Here is a 15,848-nt window from a genome sequence, read left to right on the forward strand (position 1 = left end):
CAGGCACTCTATCTATCAGATCTAGTCCCTTAAATCCATTTCTCACTTCCACTGTATAGTCATAAGGGATTTGATTTAGGTCATACCTGAATCGTCTAGTGGTTTTCCCTACTTTCTTCAATTTACGTCTGAATTTGGCAATAAGAAGTTAATGATCTGAGCCACAGTCAGCTCCTGGTCTTTTTCTTGTTGACTGTATTGAGCTTCTCCATCTTTGGCTGCAAAGAATATAATCAATCTGATTTCAGTGTTGACCATCTGATGATGTCCATGTGTAGAGTCTTCTCTTGTTTTGTTGGAAGAGGGTGTTTCCTATGACCAGTGCATTTTCTTGGCAAAACTCTATTAGTGTTTGGCTGCTTCATTCTGTATTCCAAGGCCAAATTTGTCTGTTACTCCAGGTGTTTCTTGACTTCCTACTTATGCATTCCAATCCCCTATAATGAAAAGGACATCTTTTTTGGGTGTTACTTCTAAAAGGTCTTGTAGGTCTTCATAGATCTGTTCAACTTCAGCTTCTTCAGTGTTACTGGTTGGGGCATAGACTTGGATTACCGTGAAATTGAATGGTTTGCCTTGGAAATGAACAGAGATCATTCTTCGTTTTTGAGATTGCATTCGAGTACTGCATTTTGGACTCTTTTGTTGACCATGATGGCTACTCCATTTCTTCTAAGGGTTTCCTGCCCGCAGTAGTATATATAATGTTCATGTGTGTTAAATTCACCCATTCCAGTCCATTTTAGTTCACTGATTCCTAGAATGTTGACGTTCACTCTTGCCGTCTCCTGTTTGACCACTTCCAATTTGCCTTGATTCATGAACCTGACATTCCAGGTTCCTATGCAGTATTACTCTTTACAATATCAGACCTTGCTTCTATCACCAGTCACATCCACAGCTGGGTATTGTTTTTGCTTTGGCTCCATCCTTTCATTCTTTCTGGAGTTATTTCTCCTCTGATCTCCAGTAGCATATTGGGCACCTACAGACCTGGGGAGTTCCTCTTTCAGTATCCTATCATCTTGGCTTTTCATACTGTTCATGGGGTTCTCAAGGCAAGAATACTGAAGTGGTTTGCCATTCCCTTCTCCAGTGGGCCACATTGTGTCAGACCTCTCCATCATGCCCGCCTTAGTTTCATTGAGTTAGAGAAGGCTGTGGTCCTAGTGTGATCACATTAACTAGTTTTCTGTGATTATGGTTTCAGTGTTTCTGCCCTCTTGCAACGTCTATCATCTTACTTGGGTTTCTCTTACATTGGAAGTTGTAAGAGTGTGGATGGCTGTGAAGACACGCAGAGTGCATCAACCGCGATGATGTGCAGAGTGTGGCTGAGAGGAGCTACCCCATGTCCGAGGACAGGGGCTGAAGTCTGGAGGACCCTACGCCCAATGGGCAGCAGCTGAGTGGAGCTACCCCACGTCCGAGGTCAGGGGCGGCAGCCTAGAGGAGCTACCCAGCGTCCTAGATCAGGGGCAGCAGCCGAGAGTGCGAGGCTGTGACAGCACAGGAGCAGCGGAGAGGAGCTACCTCTACCCGAGGCCAGGGGCAGCGGCTGGGAGGAGGTGCCTCAAGTCCAAGGTGGTTGTGCGGGAGCTGGAGAGCCTAGAGGAGCTATTTCACATTCAAGGTCGGGAGGGGCAGCTGTGAGGAAATACCCCTTGTCCACGGTAAGGAGAAACGGCTGCACTTTGCTGGAGGAGCCATGAAGAGATACCCCACATGCAAGGTAAGAGAACCCCAAGACGGTATGTTTTGCAAGAGGGCAGACACACTGAAACCATGATCACAGAAAACTAGTCAATCTAATCACACTAGGGCCACAGCCTTGTCTAACTCAATGAAAAGGCATAGGTTCTAAAAATTGTCTTGATAGTGCATAACAAGTTACCCTTTGTGTTCATTGAGTATCCATATGAAACTTGGCTATCTGGCAAGTAATTTATGGTCTTTACTCCTGTAGAAATAACTGTGGATTTGGACAGTAACTTGCAATCCGTTTTTCAGAAATGAACATATCCTGTCTTCTATTTATTTAAGAAACAAAATTTGTTAATGATGAAAGGAGAGGTACAAAAAGGAACCTACATGAAGGTAACAGAATTAAGGGAGAAAATAAACAGTTACCTCGGAGAAAATCTGTGTCCTATTTCTTGCACTTTAGGAATACAGCTTTTGAAAAATTTTAGAAAACAAAACCATCTTAATATTTCCAGTTGTGATGTGTGTCAAAAAATCAAGTGGGTTTCAAAAGTGTTATTTGAATTTCCGCTTAATAGATCCTTGTAACTTAGGAAATAAGTGATAGAGGAAAGCAACAATTTTAGCATGCTTGGAAAAAAAAAAAACTAGTAAAAAAGAGAAATACAGAAAAATCAAAAAGAGCAGAAATTGTTTGCATTTGTGTAAATTCAATGTATAAGAATAAAGTGAAAAACTAGAATTCAGTATTTTAACAAGTGCTAAAGACATCGTAACAAAGCTTTCTGCCTATGTTCAGTACAAGGCACAGAGATAAATGAAGACAGAGGAAAACCACAGTCAGTAGAAACACAAATCTGTCCCTTAATCTGCTTGTGAATCCAAGGGGTTAAGGTCTTTCAAAATGAAGCCAAATATTTGAGTGAGATAAATTACATTCCAAGAGATATTAATGACTTTCTATTGGTTATAACAGGATTATCGAAGAGCTGGAGAAAATTTGCCATGGAAAAATATTATTAATTTTTAAAATTTGAAATAGAGAGGAGAGTATTTAATTGTGTGCCATTACAATTTTTTTTTTCATAGACCTTATTATGAAGGAATCAATTTGATTTTCAATTTTTACTAGGTGAGTAATGTTGTTATGAACTTCATTGACATGCTTCTTTCTATGCAAGCATTTCTGTTGGATATATAACTAAGAGTGAAATTCCTGGCACTTCAGGTATATTTATATTTAAATTTAGAATATAAGCTAATTTCCAATTAATGCTCCCATCAGCAGTACATGAAGTTGCTCTCTATTATCAGCAGCATGCAGTACTGCCACTCTTTAATTTTTGGATATTCTGAAGGGTTAGTAGTGGCATTTCAATGCAGTTTTAAAATTTTAGTTTGTAATTCCCATTTGTTAAAGAGATTGCATGCCTTTTTGTATTCTAAATGGCCTTTCAAATATTTTTTTTTGTGAATCATCTGCTCAAATCTCTTGCAAATACTTTTCCTCCTGAACCACCTGACATTTTCTCCCCCCTAGAATTGCTGTTGTTCAGTCGCTCACTAAGTCCTGTCTGACTCTGTGACCCCATGAACTGCAGTATGTCAGGCTTCCCTGTCCTTCACTATCTCCTGGAATTTGCTCAAGTCATATTTGTTGAGTTGGTGATGCTATCCCAACATCATTTAATCTGTTGCCATTTTCTTATATTAGGAGTTAATTTTATATTCTGGTCGTGAGGCTACTGTTGATTATATATGTTGCAGACACTTTTACCACTTTGAATTTTAATTTTTTACTCATTTTTTAATAATTTTTAAAAATGAATAATTAACTTTAATAGACTGATTTATCTATCCTTTATTTTTCATGATTAGTACTTTGGGGACTTTCAAGTCTTTTCAAAGACTTTTTCTACTCCAAAGTTATAAAAACACTATATTTCCAAAAAGCTTTATTACTTTTCCTTTTAAAATCTTAAATGTACCTACAACTTAATGTTTGAATATGAAATGAGGGAAGGGTTAATTTTTTTTTTTTTTGGTGGGGGGCTATCTAATTGAACCCAAATCAACTATTTCTCTCTGCTCTGCAATGGTATATTTTCATTTATCAAGTATCTACATGAATCTATTTCTGTGCTTTGTATCTCTTCAATTTCTCAATATAGCCACATTTACTCAATAGTAAATACCAAACTTTGTAAGTCTTGATACTCAATACAAAGAAGCCAATCATTCAGTTCTATACAAAACATATAGGAAAAATACTACATAACTGTGTTATTTTAAAATATTTTTTTCTATATTTTGTGATAGTTGTCAACTTTAAAAGGATAAGGATAATTTATTTTGTTTTATTATTCAACATAAATATTTATTTTTCTACATATTTCCTACATGCCAAAAATAAATTTTATTTTGTTCTCAAATGTATCAAGTTGATTATTAAAGTATAATTGTAATTTTCTTTCAGAAATTTTAAAGTTTTACCTTTGTCTGACTACTCTTCTTTGAATTTCTGAGAAAGTAAATGGTATCTAACCATTTTTCTTCCTCTCTACATTCAGTTTCTTTTTCATCACCACAATATATTTTTAAATTGAGAAGGATATTTCTGAATGTGAGTCATTATTAGTAGTCAAGATAGATAGACTTTTTGAAACTTAAACTCAAGAAAATATTCTTCTGTGATTTACTTCATTATCTACTTCTTCTTCCTTTGTTTTGTGATTGTACAATCATTAATGGTCCTGGGATACCTCTTGTCTTCTATATATGGCTTTCAACCTTCTTCTTCTCTCTCTCTTTTTTTCTTTCTTTTTTTGTTTTTTTTTAATAAACTTATCTTTCAAATCTCAATTATCAGAGATTTCCTTGACTTTTATTGCTCCTGAACCAGATTTGGTTTGGGTCTGCTTTTTCGTGCACAGAAAAGCCAATCTATTGACATTGGATTATGGGGAAGGAAAATGCAGTATTTATGGAGGGGCCAAGCAAGGAGAAAGGGCAACTAATGCTCAGAATATCCCTCAATAGTTTCAGGGAAGGGGTATTAAAAGCAGTGTGAGGGACAAAGCTGCAGGGTGTGGGATTATGCAAAATTATCTTGGTTGGCATCAAGGTGAAGTTTCACACATCATCAGGCTTCTGGTTTAAACCAGTCCAACGTCTAAGTTCTTGCAATCAGAAGTTTCATCTGGTGAGGATCTGCTTCCTGTAAAAACAACATTGGAATGCGTGTCAGACCTTTATCTACATCTTTTAGACAATTAGAAGCTTAGTGATTCTGCTATGGAGTGGATTTATAGTCTAAATTGTTACTGGTTTCCAGCTCAACAACTATTTTTTCATTTCTGCATCTTCCCATTTCCTATTGACTAGCTCGTGAGTCAATCTTTTGAGACTCAGGGGAGGCCTAGGAGACTACAGCAAAAGCCTTTTATCTCAAAGGACAGGGAGGAATGATCTTGCATACAGTTTCATTATTATCAAAATACCTATTACTGGTTTGGCTTTTAAATCAGACAGGACTGAACACACACACACACATAAAATCAATAACTTTATCCTTTGTTTTCTTCTGTATTTCATGTACATATTTAATCATCCTGGACACTAGTGTCTTCCCAGGTGGTACAGTGGTAAAGAATCCAACTGCCAATGCAGGAGACTCAAGAGACACAGATTCGCTCCTCGGGTCATCAAGATACCCTGAAGTAGGAGATGACAACCCACAACAGTATTCTTGTGTGGAAAATCCCATGAACAGTGGAACCTGGTGGGCCATAGTTCATGGAAGTGCAAAGTCAGATACTAATGAGTATGCACCACACGCATAAACCTGTAAAGAACATGATTCCCTGACTTCTACCCACCAGAGACCAATAGGAAAAAAAATGCAACTTGAAGTTGCCAAATATTTTTGAGGGGAGCAGTGGGAGGTAGCAAGATCACCCTGTTTGACAGCCAGTGCCATAGGTAGCTTAGAAACTGGGTGTTATTAGGATACTAATCAAAACATCCTTAAACTGTCATAGAAACTTTAATTTTCTTTGCTTCCTCCCTCTATGGTCTGTAGGCCCATCTCTTGAGGGTCTTGTCTTCATACACTTCATGTTCCCTAACTGTTGATTCATATTTATTAATGAAGTACTACTCAGAACTTACTTTCATATTGGATACCTTGTTTCCTAGCAACAACTCTGCTGCCCTTAGAGCAAAGGGGGAAGACTCTGGATTCATCCCTCTCTAGTGGAGGGCTCTGTCTCTGATGATTTTTAGTCTTTCATGTCTGATGGAAGGCTGGAACCACTTGGAGGTGAGTCTAGTTCTCAGCACATCACTCATAACTCCCAGGGTTGGCCACTCCCCTTCAATGTAGAGATTCATCTGGAAGGAATCCAGACACTAGGAAGATCAAGTGCAGGAGAAGGAAGACACAGTGTGATTGGCTCAACTGATCGATGGGGGAAGAGACAAGTCCTTCTAATTGCCCTCTCCTATCTGTGTATCAGTTCCTCGTGAGTTTTGAAAACTCAGTTTGGGATTTGGGTCTCAGGTTTCTTTGGCCACTTTTCCTTCTTCATTTCTATTCTGTTTTATATTTGTGAAGATTTCCTCAAAGGTTCTGATGGTCTGCAAAGACGTTTGCTCATATGTTACATTTATTATTACATTATTATTAGTTTTTATATGTCAGTTCAGTTCAGTGGCTCAGTCGTGTCCAACACTTTGCGACCCCATAAATCGCATCACGCCAGGCCTCCCTGTCCATCACCAACCCCTGGACTTCACTCAGACTCACGTCCATCGTGTCAGTGATGCCATCCAGCCATCTCATCCTCTGTCATCCCTTTCTCCTCCTGCCCCCAATCCCTACCAGCATCAGAGTCTTTTCCAATGAGTCAACTCTTCACATGAGGTGGCCAAAGTACTGGAGTTTCAGCTTCAGCATCATTCCTTCCAAAGAAATCCCAGGGCTGATGTCCTTCAGAATGGACTGGTTGGATCTCCTTGCAGTCCAAGGGACTCTCAAGAGTCTTCTCCAACACCACAGTTCAAAAGCATCAATTCTTTGGTGTTCAGCTTTCTTCACAGCCCAACTCTCACATCCATATAGGACCACTGGAAAAACCATAGCCTTGACTAGATGGATCTTTGTTGGCAAAGTAATGTCTCTGCTTTTGAATATGCTATCTAGGTTGGTCATAACTTTTCTTCACAGGAGTAAGCGTCTTTTAATTTCATGGCTGCAGTCACCATCTGCAGTGATTTTGGAGCCAAAAAAATGAAGTCTGACACTGTTTCCACTGTTTCCTCATCTATTTCCCATGAAGTGATGGGACCAGATGCCATGATCTTCATTTTCTGAACGTTGAGCTTTAAGCCAACATTTTCACTCTCCTCTTTCACTTTCATCAAGAGGCTTTTGAGTTCCTCTTCACTTTCCACCATAAGGGTGGTGTCACCTGCATATCTGAAGTTATTGATATTTCTCCCAGCAATCTTGATTTCAGCTTGTGCTTCTTCCAGCCCAGCATTTCTTATGATGAACTCTGCATATAAGTTAAATAAGCAGGGTGAGAATATACAGCCTTGACATACTCCTTTTCCTATTTTTAAACAGTCTGCTGTTCCATGTCCAGTTCTAACTGTTGCTTCCTGACCTGCATATAGATTTCTCAAGAGGCAGGTCAGGTGCTCTGGTATTCCCATCTCTTTCTGAATTTTCCACATTTTATTGTGATCCACACAGTCAAAGGCTTTGGTATACTCAATAAAGCAGAAATAAATGTTTTTCTGGAACTCTTATTTTTTCGATGATCCAGTAGATGTTGGCAATTTTATATCTCATTCCTCTGCCTTTTCTAAAACCACATTGAACATCTGGAATTTCATGGTTCACATGTTGCTGAAGCCTGGCTTGGAGAATTTTGAGCATTACTTTACTAGCATGTGAGATGAGTGCAATTTTGCAATAGTTTGAGCATTCTTTGTCATTGCTTTTCTTTGGGATTGGAATGAAAACTGAGCTTTTCCAGTCCTGAGGCCACTGCTGAGTTTTCCAAATTTGCTGGCATATTGAGTGCAGCACTTTTACAGTATCCTCTTTCAGGATTTGAAATAGCTCAACTGGAATTCCATCACCTCCATTAGCTTTGTTGTTAGTGATATTTTCTAAGAGACACTTGACTTCACATTCCCAGGATGCCTGGCTCTAGGTGAGTGATTACACCATCGTGATTATCTTGGTCATGAAGATATTTTTTGTACAGTTCTTCTGTGTATTATTGCCACCTCTTCTTAATATCTTCTGCTTCTGTTAGGTCCATACCATTTCTGTCCTTTATCGAGCCCATCTTTCCATGAAATATTCCCTTGGTATCTCTAATTTTCTTGAAGAGATCTCTAGTCTTTCCCATTCTGTTGTTTTCCTCTATTTATTTGCACCGATCGCATTTTCATTCTTACATATGCCTTTATAATCAACAGGTAAGGTCAACCAATTGTTTACAGCATGTTTGTTTATAAACAATAAGATAAATACAACTAAGAGCTGTGATTAAACCACTTGGTGTGATATGAGGCCTCAGTCTGCTTCTCCATACACCATTTACCCCTCTTTCGGATGACACAGATGGTAAAGCTGAGACCCCAGGAGGATCAAGCAAGACTGCAGGGCTGTCATGGCCAATATCTGGTAGGGGAGGCTTGAAGATGTATGAATACTGTTCCAAATTTATGCCCGAAGATTCAGTGCCATATAGAGTTTGCTGCTGCTCTACTAGAAAAATCTGCACTGCTTAGTATTCAAGACAACCAGGGAGGCATTGCAATCTTCTTAGCCTGAAAAACTACTTATCTTACACAAATCCAACTATTTCCAAAAGAAATGGAAGAAGTAAGGTTTATTTTCTATCACTCAGGTTTTGTTAGCATCCTTTCCCACTAAACAGCTTTAGATTGACAAGTCACAGATCAGAGCTTGCTCTATCCCTTGCACACTTTATTTAGAAGGTGATTTGCATACATAATTTACATAAATCTGCATAATTACGTTCCTTTGATGGTCCAGAAATGGATTTCTGTAATCAGGAAACAGCTCTCAGGATCTCTTTGTTAATGGCACCATGTACACTTGTACCCTCTGTGAAATCACTTTTTAAAAGAAAAACATTATTTTGGTAATTTTAATTAATGCACTGGAATATAACCATCTTCATGCTGAGGTCAGAGTGTCCTAGGAAGACAAGGATCATGTGGTACTAGAAAAATTCTGCCTGCGTGCCCTCCCCCTTCTCTTTCCATTGGAAAGATCCATTATCCACAAGAGGATCTAGGCACTCTGGGGAAATTTGTCTTCTACCTGAGTGAAGACTGTCTCAGCATTGTCAAGCTAATCTTTCTCACTGCCCAGCAAGAGGGGCCCTGCCCTGAGAGCAGTGCCTTATGTGTTTCTGCTTATTATAAACATTCCCAAAATAAGTTCACCAAAGCACACACTTGTATCCTTTACTGGGTCCCGCTCAGGAGACCCACCTCTCTATGTGCTCTCTCTTTCAGCAGTGTCACAGCTTCAGAGAAAGGCTTTGCCAAGGTTCCATCCCTGCTTCTTTGAAATACAAGGTGGCATGTAGCTAGAAGATAGATAGACCACATCCTCTTTATCCATTCATCACTTGATGGACATTGACTATCATAAATAATTCTGCAATGAACATTGGGGTGTATATCTTTTTCAATTGTAGTTTTCCTTCAGCAACATGGATGGACCTACAGATTATCACACAGGGTGAAGTAAGCCAGATGAAGAAAGATGAATATCTTATGATATTATTTACATTTGGAATTTTTAAAGTGATACAAATTAACTTATATACAAAACTGCAACAGACTCACAGACATAGAAAACATGGTTACCAAAGGGGGAAGAAAGACCGGGATAAATTAGGTTGTTGAGATTAACGTATACCCACTACTGTACATAAAATTGATAAACAACAAGGCCCTACTGTATAACACAGTGAGCTTTACTCAGCATCTTGTAATAATCTATAATGGGAGATAATCTGAGTCACTTTGCCTCACACCTGAAACTAATATAACACTGTAAATCAACTGCACTTCAATTAAAAAAAAAAATACGTTTTCTTGCGGGTTGGTTGCAAGCCTACAAAGACATGACCACCAGTCCCGTGCACCCATTCTGGCCTCTAGGCCTGAGGCTGGACAACTCTGTGACTAATGACTGTGCCACCTGACAGATCCTGGCTGGCCCCTTCTCTGTCTCTGAGTCTCAGTTGTAACTACGTGGCTGTTGTCAGGGTATGTTGTGGTCGTCTCACTGGAGGCTTCACAGAGACTGTCCCTGTGCTGGTTTGCAATATGTGGGTTCATTCACTTGGTGATTGAAAGCTGGTTCAGCCTCTGCTACGTGGACCTTCTTGAAGACTAAACCATCTTATCTCAACTCTGGAAAGAGTATGCCAAGGGAGACAGCCAATATGTCCTGAATGATAACTTCATGATATGCATGGAGACCATCACGGTTTACCTGTGGGGACCACTCAGCCTATGGATGGAGATCAGTTTTCTCCACCAGCAACCCCTCCACTTTGTCCTACAGCTTGTGGTCTCTGTGGGTCAGGTATATGGAGATGTGCTTTACTTCCTGATGGAGTACCATGATGGATTCCAGCACGGGGAGGAATCTTACTTTGTCTTCTTGAATGCCCCATGGCTGGTGCTGCCTGGACTCCTCATACTGGCTTCCATAAAGCAACTTGCTCATGCCCAGAGCATACTGGTGCCAAAGCCCCCAAAGCTAAGAGCAAGGAGAATTAAAGACTGATGGACTAGGCTTAAACACTGGCTATTGAGGAACTTTCCACCTGCCAGAAGACTCCAATCCTTGCTCCCACAGGTTGGAAGGAAATATTGAATTGACCTGTCAATCTCAGGTTGATGGGTGGGCAGTGGGAAGAAAAGAGCTGTGTGGAGCCACTGTCAGCAGCCAGTGGGACAAAGGTACAAGAGAACATAGGAAGTCTGTGATAGGGATGATTTTTTAAATCAGGAAATATAGGTCTTGACCCTAAAAAAGAAAGAAAGAAAGAAATGCTAGGTGACACATTGGAAGGCCCTGAGACTGCTGATAAAGATCACAGAATCCAAAAGAAAGGAAGCCTATGGAATGGGAATAACCTAGAGGAAGGGCTGGCTGGTGAGCTTGCTGAGATTCCTCCCACAAATCCACTGACAACTGAGCACAGACCACAGATCCCTGCAACATACCAAAGGAGCTTCCTTACCCAGACCTTGGAGGGTCCATTTTATGCAGCCTTTCCTGGTCCAGTTTGGAATTCTGGAGGTGACCAGCGATAGTGTGGATTCACACTATTACTCAGGGCTGCAGAGGATCATGCAAGATAAAGCCATTACATTTTCTCCCAATTCCCATTTATGTGTGAATTCAGAGGTCATGTGCGTGAACCATGAAACTGATTGCCCTCATTGACAACTAGATGGATGCAACAGTTTTACTCATAAAATTACTTCAATTTTTTTTTTTTTTTCTAATAGTCACTCTTTTCTTTTCTTTTTAATTTTGTTTTTTTTCTGGTCTCTCCACACAGCTCAAAGGATCTTGGTTCTCTCACCAGGGACTGAACCTTATTAGTAAAAGCACAGAGTCCTAATCACTAGACTGCCAGCGGATTTCCTAACCTTTGGTTGTTTTAAAAACCTAAATAAATTGAACATTATTTAAATATTCTTATCACAATTTATACATATATAATATGTATTCACCTTTTTTTAAGGCAAAATGTGAGGTATCATTGACATACAATAACTGCACATATTCTGATGTACAATCTGAACAGTTTCCATGTATATATATATATGTTTATGAACACAGCACCATCTTCAAGAACACCATATTGATCGATTTCAAAAAGTTCCTTATGTGAAATATACTCCCCTCTTCCAGTGCCCCAGAAACGGTGAGGTTTCCCAGTCTGGTCACTGGGAAAAGGCACCCTTCTTGGATTTTTGTGAGCACCACATTGAATTAACTCTCATCCTCTTGGAGGATACTTGCCGGGACCCTAGGTAGTTTGTTCATGGAGCAGCTGCATAGGAGATGGTGATTTTCTGAATTGCTGGCAGTCTCTCTGTGAAACTCTTTTCTCCCCATCAGGGTAGCAGGAGAACTCAGCCTGGTTCTCTGGGCCCTGCTTGCCCACTGAGCCCTCCCCTCTCTCATTGTGCTTGTGGTGAGCCAGATAGACACTGTTGGACTGCTTCAGTCAGTGTTCCCTCACAGGGATCACTGGCTGGCCTTGTCCAATATCCAGTGTCTTTAAAACCTGTGTTTTAAACGTATTTTTTTTCCTTATGCTTCAGATAGGAAAGTTCATCTAGCCCCTCTTATTCCATCTTAGCCAGAAGCAGCCTGCATTTTAATTTTACTAGATAATTTTGTATATTTATGATATCTATGACTTTAATAATGTGAAAATATTTATAAAAGTATTATTTTTCCATTTCATTTTACCCTTATGAAGTTATATTCTGACTTTTCCCTTTAAATACAATTACACTTGGATTTTAAATTCTTAAAATCATCACTGACAATATCTCAGAAATTATGTGAACATTTTGATACTAATTATAGCATTGGTGAGTTTGTTGAAATGAGGACAAGAAAATAAATCTTGTGGAGTAAAAATAAATAATATGATTTATGAATGTCTTTAATTTAATTATCGCTCATTCAATCATTGTCAGTTCAGGATCTGGGACTTGGCTACAATCCAGTCGTCCTTTTATGTTTTAGCCATTTTCAATCCTAAAAAACTGTAGCTTAATAGACATTACTTAATTTTGTCACTGAGAATGTATCTCTGATGAGCAGAATGACAGAGAGCATTGTCTTCATCAATGTGCAAAGATGCTTTGTATCTATGTGCAGTGGTCAGACACGCAGGGTGCCATCCTCCATGTGTGCCCTTTTCTGCCCAGGCTCAAGAGAGGGATAGTGCCATCTCGGGCTTCATTCACCCACTCCCTAACCTGGCTCCCTTTATGGCCTCTGGCATGGATTCTGAATAATTAAAGCTCTCCCTCTAAATCTGGGGTTACCTTGCTTCTACAGTTTTTGAAGGACTTCATTCTTACCTGTGGCCTTTTTATGGTTTTTATTCTTATTGTGAATGATAAAAGGAATGTTCACATATCGAGGTTATGGGGCAATCATTTTGACTTATACATGAGTTAACTTGAATATCATGCCTGCTTGTGGTCTATTAAAAATTCGCTGTACATCTACTTTAATATTAAGGAAAGGCATACTGACCAGAAGTAAAATATGTCCATGTTAACAATAAAGATTCAGCTCCTTCCTTCCTGGGATGCTTATGCTGATCCTTTGATAAGATGCCCCAACTGGGTGCCAAGGCCATGCTGTGCATGTACAGGTCTAATGTTTGATTGTTAAATCTTGACATCCTGATTGGTGTAATGTTCTTTGTTCCAACAAGATATAAAATTGTCCTTAAAAACATGCTTCTGCAGAGAAGTCTATCAGAGTAATCTGGGCTATAGTCCTCAGTTTGGCTCAAATAAACTCTTTTCTATTCCCAGTATAGATTGTTAATTATATATTATTATTTTCATTGACAAGGTCTAGAAAGACTCCCTGATTCTGGTTTCCAGTTACTTGGATCTCTGTATTCTTGCACGGGCATGTTCAGTCACTTCAAGAGTGTCCGATTCTCTGCGAACCTATGGGCTTAGCCTACCAGGCTCCCCTGTCCATGGAGATTCTCCAAGCAAGAACACTGCAATGGGTTTCCAAGTCCTCCATCAGGGGCTATTACTAACCCAGGGTCTGAGTTGTGTCTCTTGTGTTTCCAGCATTGGCAGGTGGGTTCTTCACCACTAGATCCACTTGGGAAGCCCAGGACAACTCTTGGCCATTCTGTTATCATGGATATACATCCCACTGTGGGCTAAGCAGTGTTATTTTATTGAAAAATCCATTAGCACAAAATCAATCCCTAAATGCAACAGATTAAAATATCAATGTTCAATTGTACATTTTGTGAAAAAATAAGCCCTGAGGAAGTTATAAAATGATGAAAATCATGTAGAACAACATTCACATTATTCAGTGATTTTCCTATTTATCAAGACTAATCCTTGGAATTCTTTTTATATCCTTTTTTTTTTTTTTTTTTGGTCTCAGTTAAATAACCTGGGCATAGATGATCAATAAGTCCTTTCAGCTCTGTTTACAAAGTATTTCTAGACTCTCTCCTCTTCTCTTTATATCCACTACTATCTCCAAGTCCATGCCACTTTTGCTGCCTTTTCTCACATGGGATTATCACTCTGGTCTTCAAACTATTTGTGATTTTACCCTGGTTTTTCAATGTGTATTTCACATAGCAGCAGTATAAGCCACCAGATAAGACAACTGGCTAAATTTGAGAGATTAACAAGAATGTATTTTAAGTATAAATATGTCCCAAATATGTCATGAGATATATTATGTTCTGTATTTTTGTTTGCTAAATCGAGCAACACTAAACCAAAAGAAAAATCTTTATCTTAATGTGAAACAGATTATGGGTTTCCTTTGTGTTTCTGCTAGTAAAGAATCTACCTGCAATACAGAAAACACCAGTTTGATTCCTAGAGGGGGATGATCCCCTGGAGAAGGATGGACTACCCACACCAGTATTCTTGGGCTTCCTTGGTGGCTCAGATGGTAAAGAATCTGCCTGTGCTGCGGAAGACCTGGGTTTGATCCTGGATTGTGAAGATCCCCTGGAGGAGGACATGGCAACCCACTCCAGTATTCTTGCCTGGAGAATCCCATGGACGGGGGAGCCTGGCCAACTACAGCCCATGGGGTCACAAAGAGTCAGATACGACTGACCGACTAAGCACAGCACAATAGAGTATTTTCATTGAATTTAGAATAATGTATCATTATCTTCAAGATTCCATGTGATGTAATCTCCAAATCTAACCCTGTCATTTTTCTCTCAATCACTACTCTCCAAATGCACTAGCCTTTCTTTTCCTTTAAGTTGCCAGATTTATTCGTGATAGAGCACATTTGTATTTGCAGCTCTCTTTGGCTGGCATGTTCCTCTTTCATGAAGAATACCATAGGGCTACTTTCTTCTTACAATGCAAGCTTAAGTTCAAAGATCTCCTTACCAGACAAGATACTCCATGGTTCATGAGTGAGCTTTTTCCTATGATTCTACACTGTTTCTTTATAGTGTCTGTTATAACCCAAATTTGTAGCATTTTGTGTGTGTGTGTGTGGAATAATTTACTAATTTATTTATTTACTTTTATTACCCATCTCCATCACTACCTTGAACATCTCTCTTATACAAATGAGGAGTGAACATGATATTTAGGGCACTGTTTTTTTGTTTTGTTTTGTTTTGTTTTGTTTTTTTAAAGAAAGAGTTTTGGATAAGGATTATTCGTGATTAATCCATTTTTAAAAGCCATTTGTATGAAGTATGTTGTAGAAAAACATACACATCAAGTTCTTCAATTAATCTATATTTAAATAGCACATATGGGTGAAAACTGTAGCTTCCAAAAACTGAAAAATGACTATGAATGGCAGTTGTTTAACTATCTGATTCTCAAGTTTGCATTTATAATGTAGGGTTAATGATGACAATTTGAACATGAGACTGTAAAATTTAAGCATATATAAAGCACGAAACAGAGTGATTTTTAATCAGTAGGCTCAATTAATGAAATCTATTATTATGAAGCATTATGTTATTACATATTTTGAAATAATAATGGTCATTTGTGTATTTTGTGTGAGGTCCAGAAAACCATCCATAAAGCACCATCTACATATTGTGTGAATGTTACATTAATTTTAGACTATGTAATTCAGAAGGAAATAGACTGGTTGGGTAATAAAAAATTAAATAAAACTCCAAAGTGCACCTTAGTTAAAATGATCAATTTTTCTTCATTACTCAGTATCTTTGCCTCATATTTCAAGTTCTAACTTAAGAAAATAATAAATATATTACAATATGACTGCTGTTATATTTCTTGCCTGGGAAGTCCCATGGACGGAGGAGCCT

The 15,848-nt window shown here is 38.8% G+C and overlaps 1 pseudogene; it reads left to right on the top strand.

Annotated features, from left to right (window-relative positions):
• Nucleotides 9,888-10,551, top strand: LOC108635926 (annotated as a pseudogene).

Source organism: Capra hircus, chromosome 4, assembly GCF_001704415.2.
Source record: "Capra hircus breed San Clemente chromosome 4, ASM170441v1, whole genome shotgun sequence".
In the NCBI taxonomy this organism is placed as follows: Eukaryota; Metazoa; Chordata; class Mammalia; order Artiodactyla; family Bovidae; genus Capra; species Capra hircus.